This window comes from Salvelinus alpinus, chromosome 9, assembly GCF_045679555.1.
Source record: "Salvelinus alpinus chromosome 9, SLU_Salpinus.1, whole genome shotgun sequence".
Lineage (NCBI taxonomy): Eukaryota > Metazoa > Chordata > Actinopteri > Salmoniformes > Salmonidae > Salvelinus > Salvelinus alpinus.
Genome location: NC_092094.1, coordinates 69,368,500 through 69,384,964, shown reverse-complemented (window position 1 = coordinate 69,384,964; position 16,465 = coordinate 69,368,500). Strand labels below are relative to the sequence as shown.

The 16,465-nt window shown below is 40.5% G+C and overlaps 1 long non-coding RNA gene across 1 annotated transcript in view; it reads left to right on the top strand.

The window, feature by feature from the left end:
• Positions 1-7,771: 7,771 nt before the first annotated feature.
• LOC139530528 (uncharacterized) overlaps positions 7,772-16,465 on the top strand; it is a 56,870-nt gene continuing 48,176 nt past the window's right edge. The window contains exon 1 of the long non-coding RNA XR_011666064.1: positions 7,772-8,234. This is a non-coding gene — a long non-coding RNA (uncharacterized lncRNA). The remainder of the gene's footprint in view (positions 8,235-16,465) is intronic.

Below are 16,465 nucleotides of genomic sequence, written 5' to 3'. Positions count from 1 at the left end.
TGTATCTACTGTATCTTATTCTATGCCGCTCTGATATTGCTCGTCCATATATTTTTAGATTCTTAATTCCATTCCTTTACTAAATTTGTGTGTATTGGGTATATGTTGTGTAATTGTTAGATATTACTGCACTGTCGGAGCTAGAAGCACAAGCATTTCGCTACACCCGGAATAACATCTGCTAAACACGTGTATGTGACGAATAAAATGTGATTTGATTTCAACACTTAATAGATTATAAGCGTACCAGAGAGTCTGTAAAAAAATAGGTTTTGTGTTTATTACAGCAAAGACTAAATACATTCGCATTCATTCGTGAATGCAATGTCCGAAATGAAACGGTTTATATATTGTTTAAGCTAATTATTCAAGGCTTTAATTTAAAACCAAAATGCTTGATTGCATTTCAAATCATGATTTGTATGCTGTGTGAAGACATGAATGAAGGCATGACTGATACAGCAGCATATATAGGTATTGAAATATAAGCCTAAGTAAATTACGGTATTAAGAATAAACAGGATGCGCTCTTAAGCCTAATCAGTTCTTAATCAGTTTCACTAATTCATTTTAATTAACTTAATCATTATGACACACCCCTCATTACTGTCATTGGTTAAACTAATAGCACTGTGTCTACAAAACCTGGTTCAAGTATTCATGACATTACCCTGAGGAAGGCACAGTGATGCCGAAACGTAGGTAAATAAATACCCATTAAATTGCTGGGAGATTATACATGGAGTGTGCGACTTTCTTTATTTTTATAGTTTATTCGCTGTTAGTCAGCACCTCCACACAAACTATTATTCTGGGTGTGCGCCAGCTCATGTTTGTTTTTTTAATCTACCTTATAAGCAGACATAATTACAAACTATTAAATCCTTCCAAAATAAGTAAAATAAACAATTTAGTTATGAGTTGACTCTTCACATGGTGTAACGCTCGTCGGAAGAAGTGGACCAAGGTGCAGCGTGGTACGTGTTCATGATTCTTTATTAAATCCAAACTCCAAACAAAACAACAAAAGCACAACGAACGTCACGTTCCGTAGGCTACGCAGAGCTAACAAAAAACAACATCCCACAACCTAAAGGTGGCAAACGAGGCTGCCTAAGTATGATTCCCAATCAGAGACAACGATAGACAGCTGTCCCTGATTGAGAACCATAACCGGCCAAAACTTAGAAACACAAAACCTAGAAATAAAGAACATAGAATGCCCACCCAAATCACACCCTGACCATGCCTGTATATGCTGGGCGAAGAACATTCAGAAATCTCTTCCAATACACATTGCCTGTGAGCATCAGAGGTGAACCAGTTGCATACACAGCTCGAGCAAGATATTCATCAGCATTTCTCTGACTATGTTCCTCCATTGTTATAAAATAATATAATTTGTATTAGTGTTGCACCATTGTTATGTAATATAACCATATACAATTTCAGTAGCACATGTCTAAGACTGATGGACTATACCACCCCCACTGCCTTCACAATGGATCAGTCCACTCAGACAGGCGCAAATCAGACTTGTACACCACAATATATATATAATATAAAATATTATATTTTTTGCTACAGCTCAAACCTGGTCGACCAACAGCCTATCAACCAGTTGACTAAATGCGGTCAGCCCTAATAGTTTTCAAGCCTGCCTCACCCTTTCTTTCCCTCCCCCCTCTGTGGGGGTTTCGATCAGCAGGCACTGTGAGTGAGGACTGCCAAAATAAAGGTAACCCCAACATAAAGTGTCTTAGTAGGTCATTGGGCCAGAACAGCTTCAATGCACCTTGGTATAGATTCTACAAGTGTCTGGAACTCTACTGGAGGGATGCGACACCATTCTTCCATGAGAAATGCAATCATTTGGGATTTTGTTGATGGTGGTGGAAAACGCTGTCTCAGGTGCTGCTCCAGAATCTCCCAGAAGTGTTCAATTGGGTTGGGATCTGGTGACTGAAACAGTCATGGCATATGGCTTACATCGTTGACATGCTCATCAAACCATTCAGTGACCACTCGTGCCCTGTGGATGGGGGCATTGTCATCTGATGGAGGCAGGGGTTAGGTCTTTTAATCGGGCTGTGGCCTGAAGGAGACATTAGTGCCACAATATTGACCTCTCCGCTCCACCTACAAACAAATCCCTTAAATGCCCATGAATTAACTACCAAAATGATCTGTTTTATTAAGGGAGATGTGTAGATAAGTCCTTTTTTATACTAGAAAAATGTAACTCAAATCTCCTTAAACTTTTTAGGGATAGGAGGCAGCCTTTTCACTTTGGATGAATAGCGTGCCCAGAGTGAACTGCCTCCTACTCTGTCCCAGATGCTAATATATGCATATTATTATTACTATTGGATAGAAAACATTCTGAAGTTTCTAAAACTGTTTGAATGATGTCTGTGAGTATAACATAACTCATATGGCAGGCAAAAACCCGAGAAAAAATCCAAACAGGAAGTGGCAATTCTGAGGCTGGTCGATTTTCAACTCATTGCCTATTGAAATCCCAGTGGGATATGGATCTGTTTGAGGTTCCTACGGCTTCCACTAGATGTCAACAGTCTGTAGAACATTGAATGAAGCTTCTACTGTGATGTTGAGCCAGATGAGAGGGGAATGAGTCAGTGGTCTGGCAGTGAGCCAGGTCCTGGTCACACGCATTCCACATGATATCGACTTGCGTTCAATTACTTCTATAGACACAAAGGAATTCTCCGGTTGGAACGTTATTGAATATTTATAATAACAACATCCTAAAGATTGATTCTATACTTAGTTTGACAAGTTTATTCGACCTGTAATATAACTTTTTGAAGTTTTCGTCCGACATTCGCCTGGACCTTCACGAGCGTTTGGATATGTGTACTAAACGTGTTAACAAAAGTAGCTACTTGGAAATAAATAATGGACATTATCGAACAAAACAACAATTTATTGTGGAACTAGGATTCCTGGGAGTGCATTCAGATGAAGATCATCAAAGGTAAGGGAATATTTATAAGGTAATTTCAGATTTCTGTTGACTCCAACATGGCAGAGAATCTTTTTTCTATCTGAGCGCCGTCTCAGATTATTGCATGGTTTGCTTTTTCCGTAAAGTTTTTTTTGAAATCTGACACAGCGGTTGCAAACCTTTTCTCAATAGGGGGGCGCCATTTTCACTTTGTAAAAAATCGTTCCCAAATTAAACTGCCTCGTACTCAATTCTTGCTCGTACAATATGCATATTATTATTACTATTGGATAGAAAACACTCTCTAGTTTCTAAAACCGTTTGAATTATATCTGTGAGTAAAACAGAACTCATTTTGCAGCAAACTTCCTGTCAGGAAGTGAGAAATCTGAAATCGGGGGCTATGTTCCAGGGTCAGCCTATTAATTTGCATGGAATCTATGGGTCTACATGCACTGCATACGCCTTCCCCTAGATGTCAGTAGGCAGTGAGAAATGGAATGGGGTGTATAGCTCTATCTGAGGCCGAATAAGACCTGTTGGAATGACGCGACCACTCTTTCCTTTCTTCACCATGGCGCGAAAGGGTCACCTGGATTGCGTTCTGAAAAGCTTTCGTTATCGACGTTAGATATCTCCGGCTCTGATTTTATTTGATATATGTGTTAAAAACATCATAAACTAGTTATTTTAAACCGACTTATATCAGTTTATATCAGTTGATTGCGATTTTCGGTATTTTGTTTGTTATGCGTTCTGGTGAGTTGGACACTTCCGTGCCGCATGGCCAGCTTTGTTAGCTAAATCGACAGATGAAGACGACATTCTACAACCGAACAACGATTATTCTGGAAAAAGGACACCTTGTACAAGATTCTGATGGAAGCTCATCAAATAGTAGGAACCATTTATGATATTATTTCGTATTTCTGTCGAAAATGTTTAGACTATATTCCGCCCAGATTTCGGGCGCTGTCTCGCTATAACGTAAGATGTATGTCGTACTAAGGTTATTTTTAAAAATCTAACACAGCGGTTGCATTAAGAACTAGTGTATCTTTCATTTGCTGTCCAACCTGTATTTTGTAGTAAAGTATATGATTAGTTATTTGATTAGATGATGTGAGTGTCAGAAATATATCCGGATTATTTTGTGCAGTTTGGCTAGTATTCACATTGTTCAACCACGAATTGTACCGCTAAATATGCACATTTTCGAACAAACCATATATGTATTGTGTAATATGATGTTATAGGACTGTCATCTGATGAAGTTTGAGAAGGTTAGTGAAAAAATTCATATCTTTTGCTGGTTTATTCGCTATCGCTAACGTGCCTTGAATGAATGCGGTTGTGTGGTAGGCTATTGTAGTAAGCTAATATAATGCTATATTGTGTTTTCGCTGTAAAACACTTAAAAAATCTGAAATATTGGCTGGATTCACAAGATGTTTGTCTTTCATTTGCTGTACACCGTGTATTTTTCATAAACGTTGGTTTCTGTAGTTATTCTAGCTGCTTTGGTGAGACTTGCAATGTAAAACTATGATTTATACCTGAAATATGCACATTTTTCGAACAAAACATATGCTATACAATAAATATGTTATCAGACTGTCATCTGATGAAGTTGTTTCTTGGTTAGTGACTATTTATATCTTTATTTGGTCGAATTTGTAATAGCTACCTATGCAGTAAAAAAAATTGTGAAAATATGCAGTTGGGTCTTTTGCTATCGTGGTTAGCTAATAGAAATACATAGTGTTTTCCCTGTAAAACATTTTAAAAATCGGAAATGATGGCTGGATTCACAAGATGTGTATCTTTCATCTGGTGTCTTGGACTTGTGATTTCATGATATTTAGATGCTAGTATTTACTTGTGGCGCTATGCTAGGCTATGCTAGTCAGCTTTTTTACTGATGAGGGTGCTCCCGGATCCGGGATGAGTACCAAGTAGAAGTTAAGAACAACTGTATCTTTAATTCTATGTAAAACATGTATATTTCATCAAAGTTTATGATGAGTATTTCTGTTATTTGATGTGGCTCTCTGCAATTTCTCCGGATATTTTGGAGGAATTTCTGAACATTATCGAACAAAACATACATGTATTGTGTAACATGATGTCCTATGAGTGTCATCTGATGAAGATCATCAAAGGTTAGTGATTCATTTTATCTCTTTCTGCTTTTTGTGACTCCTATCTTTGGCTGGGAAAATGGCTGTGTGTTTTTTGGACTTGGCGGTGATCTAACATAATCATATGTTGTGTTTTCGCTGTAAAGCATTTTTTTTAATCGGACATGATGGGTAGATTAACAAGATGTTTATCTTTCATTTGCTGTATTGGACTTGTTAATGTGTGAAAGTTACATATTTCAAAAAAATATTTTTGTATTTCCCACGCTGCCTTTTCAGCGGAATGTTGTCGAGGGGTTCCGCTAGGGGAACGTGTGTCCTAGAAAGGTTAACAGCTTTTGATTCGGAATGATAATGTCTAATGTTGAGAAAGATGACCTTACACGCATGGATATCGTTCTTGGAGAATTCAGATCGCACACTGGATGCTCAGGCCGATGAGGAGGGTTGATCCGAACATTCTGACCTCACAACTGCAGTCAAGCACCCAAACTGGCTAACATTGGCTGGCTAGCTTGCTAGGTACTTCCAGACACAAATGAGAGGACACCTCACTGAGACCAGTTTACTCACCCTAGCAGAGCTGGTTAGGCTGTTTTCATGTTATCCAGAGTGCTGGTGACTAACTGTGCTGCTGTCAATGCTTTTTTGCCGACGTTTACTGACACTGACCATATTCAATGGGTGTTGAGCTTTCGTAAATTCATCAGTTATTCTGCGCTCTGGCACACTCAGACAAGAGTGCTCTGAAATCTGAGTAGATGGCCACACTGAATTTACGAACGCACCCGAAAAGGTTACTGACATAGCGGAGTCTTTTGTTAAGACATATAGCTAGCTAGCTAGGTAAACAATGAACCATAATCCAAACTAATGACGTTACTACCCTGCATGAATCTGCAGGTAGCTAATCAACTAGGTTCAATGTTAGCTAGCTAACATTAGGCTATAGCTAGACAAGTAAATGGCTCTGAGTTGCGAATAATAAGATCATACACATAACATTAGCTAGCGAGCAAGCTAACAGTACACTTTAACTTGAAATGAACCCACTTTCTGTCAAAATTAGAAACATGTAATATCTGTCGGATACCATGGTTTATCTTAGTTTGAAGATGTAATCCGGAGACAGGTGTTTTCTCCATCTCCTTAGCTATCATACTCGAATTACACTGATTTCAAAACTCAGTCCTCCAGAAAGTGGAGAGCAACACAGTTTTTTATACAGTTTTACTACACGACACATTTAAAAAAAAAAGCTGTTTGACTCTACTACTAGACATACTGACCAGCTCAAATAGACAGAAGTGCGCTATATGGCAGACCAATCCAAACTCATCTCTCTGCATGTCCAGCCCAGTCATTATCTCAGCCAATCATGGCTAGCGGGAAGGTTGCTGGCTTTTTCTGTGGCTCAACCAACTGGGCTTCTAATTTAACCATGTTATTCTTATTTACAGATGTCATGCACATTTGTTCTTAAGGCTCATGAAAGTTTACATGTTCGAGAAGGCATTGCTGCCAAAAAACACATTTCAAATTTTTTTTTTAAGTTATACGTTCCAACGGCTCTCCTGTGAAGTAGTGACCCGCGACATACACCTAGTTTCCTGAAACGGGTCACAAATGCAGATCCTGTATATAGAGCTATTAGGAGATACTGTATTTTCTTTGTTACTAGAAGTGTGAATAGAATCAGACTGAACCAATTTGGACATTCAAGAGACTAAGGGAAGCATCCTTTCGGCATTACTTGTGCAAGCTAAAGACTGCCTTGACATCGACGGCAGTTGTTATGGCAAAATGTTTCAAGCTTGGTTGGAACACACCAAAACACTGAAATAGGCCACTGTTTGCTCACCAGTGTTTGACGAGAGTGAAGAGACAGTGGTGAGGCATCTTTTGTTCAGAAAACTAGGTAGAGAATTTTAACTGGAAATTCAACATGGGTTGTGTTCCAATTCCCTTCACTTCCCCTTATGGATTTAAGGCCAGGCACCACACCCTAACAGGGAATTTTTTTAACCCTTTAATCATATCACAATAAACTTTTACCAGTTGAATGTGGTCACAAATATAATACTTTTTTGTATTACAGTTTTCTGAAATATTGTATAAAAATATGCACATTAAGTGATATCTCATTAAATATGTGCATATTTGCATTAAACAGCAAATACATTTTTCTGAACACTGAATGAAGTCAGCCTAAATATTTTGATTTCATTTTGTTAAGTCACTTGTACAAATAAAATTGTGGATAAATACTTTTTCATCTTTCTATCGGTAAAACACTAAAGAAAGGTATGCAAAATGCATTTTGGGCGTATTTTTGAGAAGAAAATGTCATCTACAATAAAAATGTGACAACAAATCAACAATGCCTATGTGTAAGTCTGGAGAATATGTTTAAAGGCTGAAATATACTACACAATGTTTGCCGGTCTACGGGCTCTAACCATCGGAGAACCTCTCACATTTAACGATTCAGTCAAGCCAAATTGTAGTGACCTACAATGTGTATATTACATGCACCTCTGCGGCAGTACGATTGGACATTCGGGCCAGAATCGGGCTATATTTGCTGGGCAGATTTGCGCATGTGTAGTAAGGAAATAATCATGGCAAACAAGGAAGATGCTGCGTTTCTTGTATGTGCATTGTTGTGCTCTGAAAAAGTGAAGACAGCAGTATTGGATAATGGCAAATACTCAGTCAATTTCACTCTGGTTATCCAAACTGACCCTATCAAAGAGATGAGGACATCTAGGCTTATATTATGATGATGTTGATGACGACGACAATAAATAATTTACTTTGGCATGACTTGGCAGTTGTAGAGCTGGGGCAAGTACATAGTGCACACACCGGCGCATCTTGTTTTCCTTTTGGTGCCATTTGTGACGAATTTGTGACTGAGGTAGTTTAAAAGAACCTTTATAATCCTGAGTAGCTGAATGGCTGACAGTGGGACATGCCTCGCATCTGCTCTGAGCACTGCTCACAGTTGGCGATAATGACCGGTATGAGGCTGAATATATTCAACATGTTTGAAAAATGATCGTGTCTCCGTAAGTGTCCGTAGAGTGCGCGGGAGCCCGTGAGAGCCTTCAACTGCAAATCGGGTATGTGCTTACATTTTACGTGCTTTGGCGTTACGTTTTACTTCCGGGTTTGCTCCAATTTCCTCCAATTTGGAAAAATGCACCGGGAGGTGATCGGGAGCCTGTAGATCACGATAAAACGTGTAGTGTCCAGCCGGCTTAAGGATAACTACACACAATGTGGTCAATTCTGAGGCTAGGAAAAATAAGTTGGCGTGTGGGAAGAGTCTAACTGCCATTTCCCGAAAGTCAAAGACAAGTACACTGAATTTAGACAGCAAACACCTAAACTCAGCAAAAAAAGAAACATCCTATTTTCAGGACCGTGTCTTTCAAAGATAATTCATAAAAATCCAAATACCTTCACAGATCTTCATTGTAAAGGGTTTAAACAATGTTTCCCATGCTTGTTCAATGAACCATAAACAATTAATGAACATGCACCTCTGGAACGGTCGTTAAGACACTAACAGCTTACAGACGGTAGATCATTAATGTCACAGTTCTGAAAACTTAGGACACTAAAGAGGCCTTTCTACTGACTCTGAAAAAACAAAAGAAAGATGCCCAGTGTCCCTGATCATCTGCGCGAACATGCCTTAGGCGTGCTGCAAGGTGGCATGAGGACTGCAGATGTGGCCAGGGCAATAAATTGCAATGTCCGTACTGTGAGACGCCTAAGACAGCGCTACAGGGAGACAGGACGGACAGCTGATCGTCCTCGCAATGGCAGACCATGTGTAACAACACGTGCACAGGATCGGTACATCCGAACATCACACCTGCGGGACAGGTACAGGATGGCAACAACAACTGCCCGAGTAACACCAGGAACGCACAATCCCTCCATCAGTGCTGACTGTCCGCAATAGGCTGAGAGAGGCTGAACTTAGGGCTTGTAGGCCTGTTGTAAGGCAGGTCCTCACCAGACATCACCGGCAACAACATCGCCTATGGGCACAAACCCACCGTCGCTGGACCAGACAGGACTGGCAAAAAGTACTCTTCACTGACGAGTCGCGGTTTTGTCTCACCAGGGATGATGGTCGGATTCGCGTTTATCGTTGAAGGAAGAGCATTACACCGAGGCCTGTACTCTGGTGCGGGATCGATTTGGAGGTGGAGGGTCCGTCATGGTCTGGGTGGTGTGTCACAGCATCATCGGACTGAGCTTGTTGTCGTTGCAGGCAATCTCAACGCTGTGCGTGACAGGGAAGACATCCTCCTCCCTCATGTGGTACCCTTCCTGCAGGCTCATCCTGACATGACCCTCCAGCATGACAATGCCACCAGCCATACTGCTCGTTCTGTGTGTGATTTCCTGCAAGACAGGAATGTCAGTGTTCTGCCATGGCCAGCGAAGAGCCCGGATCTCAATCACATTGAGCACGTCTGGGACCTGTTGGATCGGAGGGTGAGGGCTAGGGCCATTCCCCCCCAGAAATGTCCGAGGTCTTGCAGTTGCCTTGGTGGAAAATTGGGGTAACATCTCACAACAAGACCTGGCAAATCTGGTGCAGTCCATGAGGAGGAGATGCACTGCAGAACTTAATGCAGCTGGTGGTCACACCAGATACTGACTGTTACTTTTGATTTTGACCTTTGTTCAGGGACACATTATTCCATTTCTGTTAGTCACATGTCTGTGGAACTTGTTCAGTTTATATCTCAGTTGTTGAATCTTATGTTCATACAAATATTTACACATGTTAAGTTTGCTGAAAATAAATGCAGTTGACAGTGAGAGGACATTTCATTTTTTTGCTAAGTTTATTAGGCCCTACACATTAGACTCTCTTCTGGGGCTAACTATTATTTAGGCCATTATTTACAACATGCTATAGTTGCTTTCATTTGTACACTTACATTTATCTGCAATCATCTCTGGCATATTTGTATTTCTATTTATTATGGATCCCCATACTCTTCCTGGGGTCCAGCAAAATGATGTCAGTTGTACAATTTTAAAAACATTACAATACATTCACAACTGATTTCACAACACATTATGTGTCCTCAGGCCCCTACTCTACTATCATATACAACACAAAATCCATGTGTACGTGTATGTATAGTGCGTATGTTATCGTTTGTTTGTATGCATGTGTCTATGCCTATGTTTGTGTTACTTCATAGTCCCCGTTGTGCCAGAAAGTGTATTTTTAGCTGCTTTTTAAATCTGATTCTTCCTCTTGCATAATTTACAGTACCTGATGTGGAATAGAGTTCCATGTTGTCATGGCTCTATGTAGTACTGTGTGCCTCCCATAGTCTGTTCTGTACTTGGGGACTGTGAAGAGAACTCTGGTGGCATGTCTTGTATGCATTGGTGTCTGAGCTGTGTGCCCGTAGTTCAAACAGACAGCCTGGTGCATTCAACATGTCAATACCTCTCACAAATACAAGCAGTGATGAAGTCAATGTCTCCTCCACTTTGAAACTGGAGAGATTGACATGTTAGCACTCTGTGTACATCTAATGTTAGCTCTATGTAATTTAATGTTAGCTCTTTCATAATTTGGTCAGTTATACTTGGATGTGTAGGTTCGGCATTTGTTGCTGGCATGTCATGCCTAAGTTTGCTAATCTTCCCAATTAAAAAAAATAGTAAAGTAGTTGGCAATATCAGTGGGTTTTGGTGGGCCTTTTTGCCCAAAATGTCATTTAAGGTGCTCCAAACCTTTTTACTATCATTCTTTATATCATTTATCTCTCTTTCATAGTATAGCTTCTTCTTATTTTTGTTCTGTTTAGTCACGATTTCTAAATTTGCAGTAGGTTTGCCAAACAGTTATGCAGCCAGACTTACACTACATGACCAAAAGTACACCAGCTCATTCCAAAACAATGGGCATTAATATGGAGTTGGTCGCCCCTTTGCTTAGATAACAGCATTCCAATTCATACCAAAAGTGTTTGATGTGGTTGAGGTCAGGGTTCTGTGCAGGCCAGTCAAGTTCTTCCACACCGATCACGAAAAACCATTTCTGTATGGACCTCGCTTTGTGCATGGTGGCAATGCCATGCTTAATCAGTTGGCACAAAGCATTCGGGCATGTAGCGTTCTCCTGGCATCCACCAAGACCAGAATAGTCCGTTGGACTGCCAGATGGTGAAGCGTCATTCAGAACTCCAGAGAACACATTTCCACTGCTCCAAAGTCGGCGAGCTTTACACCAGTCCAGCCGACGCTTGGCATTGCGCATGGTGATCTTAGGCTTGTATAGGGCTTTCTACGCACTATGGGCTTCAGCACTCGATGGTTCCGTCCTGTGCGCTTGTGTGGCCTACCGCTTCGCAGCTGAGCTGTTGTTGCTCCTAGACGTTTCCACTTCAAATAACAGCACTTACAGTTGACCGGGGCAGCTCTAGCAGGGCAAACTCACTTGTTGGAGAGGTGGCATTGTTGAAAGTCAATGCGCTCTTCAGTAAGCCCATTCTACTGCCAATGTTTGTCTATGGAGATTGCATGGTTGTGTGCTCGATTCTTAAAAACATATATTTTTTTTTTTACAAAATCCGTTTTCGGGATGTAAATGGCATGTTATAGAAGTGTCCAGAAGCGTACAGACACTTTTTGGGCGATTTCACCTGGTTTTGAGAATCTTGCCCCACCAGCAGTAGACTTCCTCATGGTCGTTCTGCAGTTGCAGGGGCACTTTTAGAAATGGCAACACTCTTAGTATAGTGATGCAGGTCTTTAGATGCTGTACACATGAATGTCATTCCGAACTCTTACCGCAACGTTATATTCCATTTTGTGGACTCGAGTGATACTTTTCCGTGTGCCCCTGCAGAACAACCACGAGGAAGTCTATCGCTGGTGGGGTAAGCTTCTCAAAACTAAGTGAAATAGCGAGAGAAAAAAAAGTGTCTGGACATTTCATTTACATCCAAAATATAGATTTGGTTAAAAACAGTGAACTTGTCCTTTAATGTGTATACATTTTTATAGTAAGACACATGCACACATGTAGGCCTACATTGAGGTAGTATTTTAGCCACTTCCTCCCTCTCTCTCTCTGTGTGTGTGTGTGTGTTCATGTGCATGGATGCTTGTATGTATGGCTCCAATCCCATTCAGAATACTCTTGCCAAAACTGTATGAGAAAGAGGATTTGGGGGTGAGAAAGAGAGGGGGAGATGGGAAAAGGGAGCAAAGAGAGAAACTTTTGCATCTCTCCAACTTAAACAGGCTGGGGGAACGACAATGTTGGATTTTTGATCTTCGTTCCCTTCTTTGTTCTCTGTAAGATATATTCCTGTTGAAATGTAGTTGGTCTCCTCTAAACGCCCCGTCTTCAAAGGGCTTGAGAGAAAGGTTTTTTGAACTAAGTAAGTGAAGAGGGGTTAGAGTGGGAAGGCAGTTGCTATGTTTTGCAGTATTTTTCGATGATGTGGTGTGTGCATGCGTACGTGTGCATAAAGAAGGATGAAAAGAGGGAGAGAGAAAAAAAGAGGGAAGGGCCCTTGTTATCACAGAGCCGTGTTTGTACTCCTAATTATTTGTTCAAGGAGCGCTTTAAAAAAGGAGGGGAAGAACGGGCCCTTTGTATTTGTATTATTAGGGATCCCCATTAGCTGCTGCCAAGGCAGCTGCTACTCTTCCTAGGGTCCAGAAACATTAAGGCACAACACATAAAACAAAAGATAAAACAGTACATCATATTTGTATTTCTTATGGATCCCCATTAGCTGCTGCCAAGGCAGCTTCTACTCTTCCTGGGGTCCAGCAAAATTAAGGCAATTTATACAATTCTAAAAACATTACATTCACAGACTTCACAACACACTGTGTGCACTCAGGCCCCTACACCACCACTACCACATATCTACAGTACTAAATCCATGTGTATGTATAGTGCGTATGTTATCATGTGTGTGTGCATGTCTGTGCCAATGTTTGTGTTGCTTCACGGTCCCCGCTGTTCCATAAGGTGTTTTTTAAATGTAATTTCACTGCTTGCGTCAGTTACTTGATGTGGAATAGAGTTCCATGTAGTCATGGCTCTATATAGTACTGTGTGCCTCCCATAGTCTGTTCTGGACTTGGGGACTGTGAAGAGACCTCGTGGCATGTCTTTTGGGGTATGCATGTGTGTCCGAGCTGTGTACCAGTAGTTCAGACAGACATTTCGGTGCATTCAACATTCTCATAAATAAAAGTAGTGATGAAGTCAATCTCTCCTCCACTTTCAGCCAGGAGAGATTGACATGCATATTATTAATATTAGCTCTCTGTGTACATCCAAGGGCCAGCCGTGCTGCCCTGTTCTGAAACAATTGCCATTTTCCTAAGTCCTTTTTTGTGGCACCTGACAACACGACTGAACAGTAGTCAAAGTGCGACAAAACTAGAGCCTGTAGGACCTGCCTTGTTGCTAGTGTTAAGAAGGCAGAGCATCGCTTTATTATAGACAGACTTCTCCCCATCTTGGCTACTACTGCATCAATATGTTTTGACCATGACAGTTTGCAATCTAGGGTTACTCCAAGCAGTTTAGTCATCTCAACTTGCTCAATTTCCACATGATTTATTACAAGATTTAGTTGAGGTTTAGGGTTTAGTTTTAGAAATATTTAGGGATAACTTATTCCTTGCCACCCACTCTGAAACAAACTGCAGCTCTTTGTTGAGTGTTGCAGTCATTTCAGTCGCTGTAGTAGCTGACGTGTATAGTGTTGAGTCATCCGCATACATAGACACTCTGGTTTTACTCAGTCAGTGGCATGTCGTTAGTAAATTCAAAAAAGCAAGGGGCCTAAACAGCTACCCTGGGGAATTCCTGATTCTAACTGGATTATATTTGAGAGGCTTCCATTAAAGAATAACCTCTGTGTTCTGTTAGACAAGTAACTCTATCCACAAAACATACGTTTTTCCAGCAGTAGACTATGATCAATAATGTCAAAAGCTGCACTGAAGTCTAACAAGACAGCCCCCACAATCATTTTATCATCAATTTCTCTCAACCAATCAGTAATTTGTGTAAATGCTGTGCTTGTTGAGTGTCCTTCCCCATAAGCATGCTGACATTTTGTTGTCAATTTGTTTACTGTGAAATAGCATTGTATCTGGTCAAACTATTTTTTCAAAAAGTTTGCTAAGGGTTGGTAACAGACTGATTGGTCGGCTATTTGAGCCAGTAAAGGGGGCTTTACTATTCTTAGGTAGCGGAATGACTTTACCTTCTCTCTAGTAGGCTTAAATTGAAGATGTGGCATATAGGAGTGGCAATCGTCTATTATCCTCAGTAATTTTCCATCCAGATTGTCAGACCCCGGTAGCTTATTGTTGATAGACAATACTTTTTTTACCTCTTCCACACTGACTTTACGGAATTCAAAAGTACAATTCTAGTCTTTCATAATTTTGTCCGATAAACTTGGATGTGGTGTCAGCATTTGTGGCTGGCATGCTTATCTTGCCAATTAAAAAGTAATTAAAGTAGTTGGCTCATTCATCACAAAGCCCACTGATATTGCAATCGGATTCAATGAATGAAAGAGCTGAGTTGGCTTTTCCTGCCAAAATTCCATTTCAGGTGCCCCAAAGCTTTTTACTATCATTCTTGATATAATTTCTTTGTTTCATAGTGTAGTTTCTTTAATTTAGTTTAGTCACACGATTTCTTGACTTGCAGTATGTTTGCCAATCAGCCAAACCTTTTGCCTCATCCCTCTCAACCATACAATTTTTCAGTTCCTCATCAATCCAAGGGATTTAACAGTTTTTACAGTAATTTTCTTAATGGGTGAGTGCTTATTAATAACTACAATAAATGTCATAAATGCGTCAAGTGCAGCGTCTGCTTGCTCCTCATTACACACCAGCAAATACAGTTGAAGTTGGAAGCATACATACAGCTTAACCAAATACATTTAGACTCAGTTTTTCACAATTCCTGACAATTAACCCTAGTAAAAAATTCCCTGTCTTAGGTCAGTTAGGATCACCACTTTATTTTAAGAAGGTGAAATGTCAGAATAATAGCAGAGAGAATGATTTAGTAAATATTGTATTTCTTTCATCACATTCCCAGTGGGTCAGATGTTTACATACACTCAATTAGTATTTGGTAGCATTGCCTTTAAATTGTTTAACTTGGGTCAAACGTTTCAGGTAGCCTTCCACAAGCTTCCCACAATAAGTTGGGTGAATTTTGGCCCATTCCTCCTGACAGTTCTGATTGAGGGCAGGGCTTTGTGATGGCCACTCCAATACCTTGACTTTGTCCTTAAATGATTTTGCCACAGCTTTGGGTCATTGTCCATTTGGAAGACCCATTTGCGACCAAGCTTTAACTTCCTGACTGATGTCTTGAGATGTTGCTTCAATATATCCACATAACTTTCCTGCCTCATGATGCCATCTATTTTGTGACGTGCACCAGTCCCTCCTGCAGCAAAGCACCCACACAACATGATGCTGCCACCCCCGTGCTTCACGGTTGGGATGGTGTTCTTCGGCTTGCAAGCCTCCCCCTTTTTACTCCAAACATAACGATGGTCATTATGGCCAAACAGTTCTATTTTTGTTTCATCAGACCAGAGGATATTTCTCCAAAAAGTACGATCTTTGTCCCCATTGTGACGGCCCTGAATTTTTATGAACCGTCTCAGTGCTTCTCCTTCCAATAGGGCGCTTCCCCTTTAATTCCCAATTAAATAGCCAGCATCAGCTGCGCAAAAGTGGGGTTGTGATGGAGATGTGAATGAGGATGTGTTCAACCCTATTCCGTTTGTTTTGTTGCCTTTAAAAGTGTGTTTTGTAGCCTAATAGCAAGTTTACCCAGGATCAGATCCACTCTTTGCATCCGTGAACTACACCTCTCCGTTGTTCTTCGTGGCCTTTCTCCGCTGGAGATCTGTTGGCGGATTGGATTGTCAGACTGACCGACTGACTACAACCTTTTTGTATAGGGTATTTCATTTGTTTTGGGGTGATGTATACCATGATGATTTATGTAGTTAGTTGTAAGTGAGCTCGTATTAGTATTTGATACGCTTTATAGTTGTGGTAAAACAATTGTATGATTAATACTGGGTTTACGCTACACTTGAATGAACGGACAAACATTGCGTGACTAAGGTCACTTGAGTTTTCTGAACTTCTTTACCGGGCTGGACTCTTTTTAGGTCTGAGGTACAGGACATTTCTGGAGGAACCAGAGCTCATTATTTGTTATATTGTTATGTGTGTGTGTGATCATTTATGTTGGCAATACAACCCATGCAAAAGAATAGTTGTT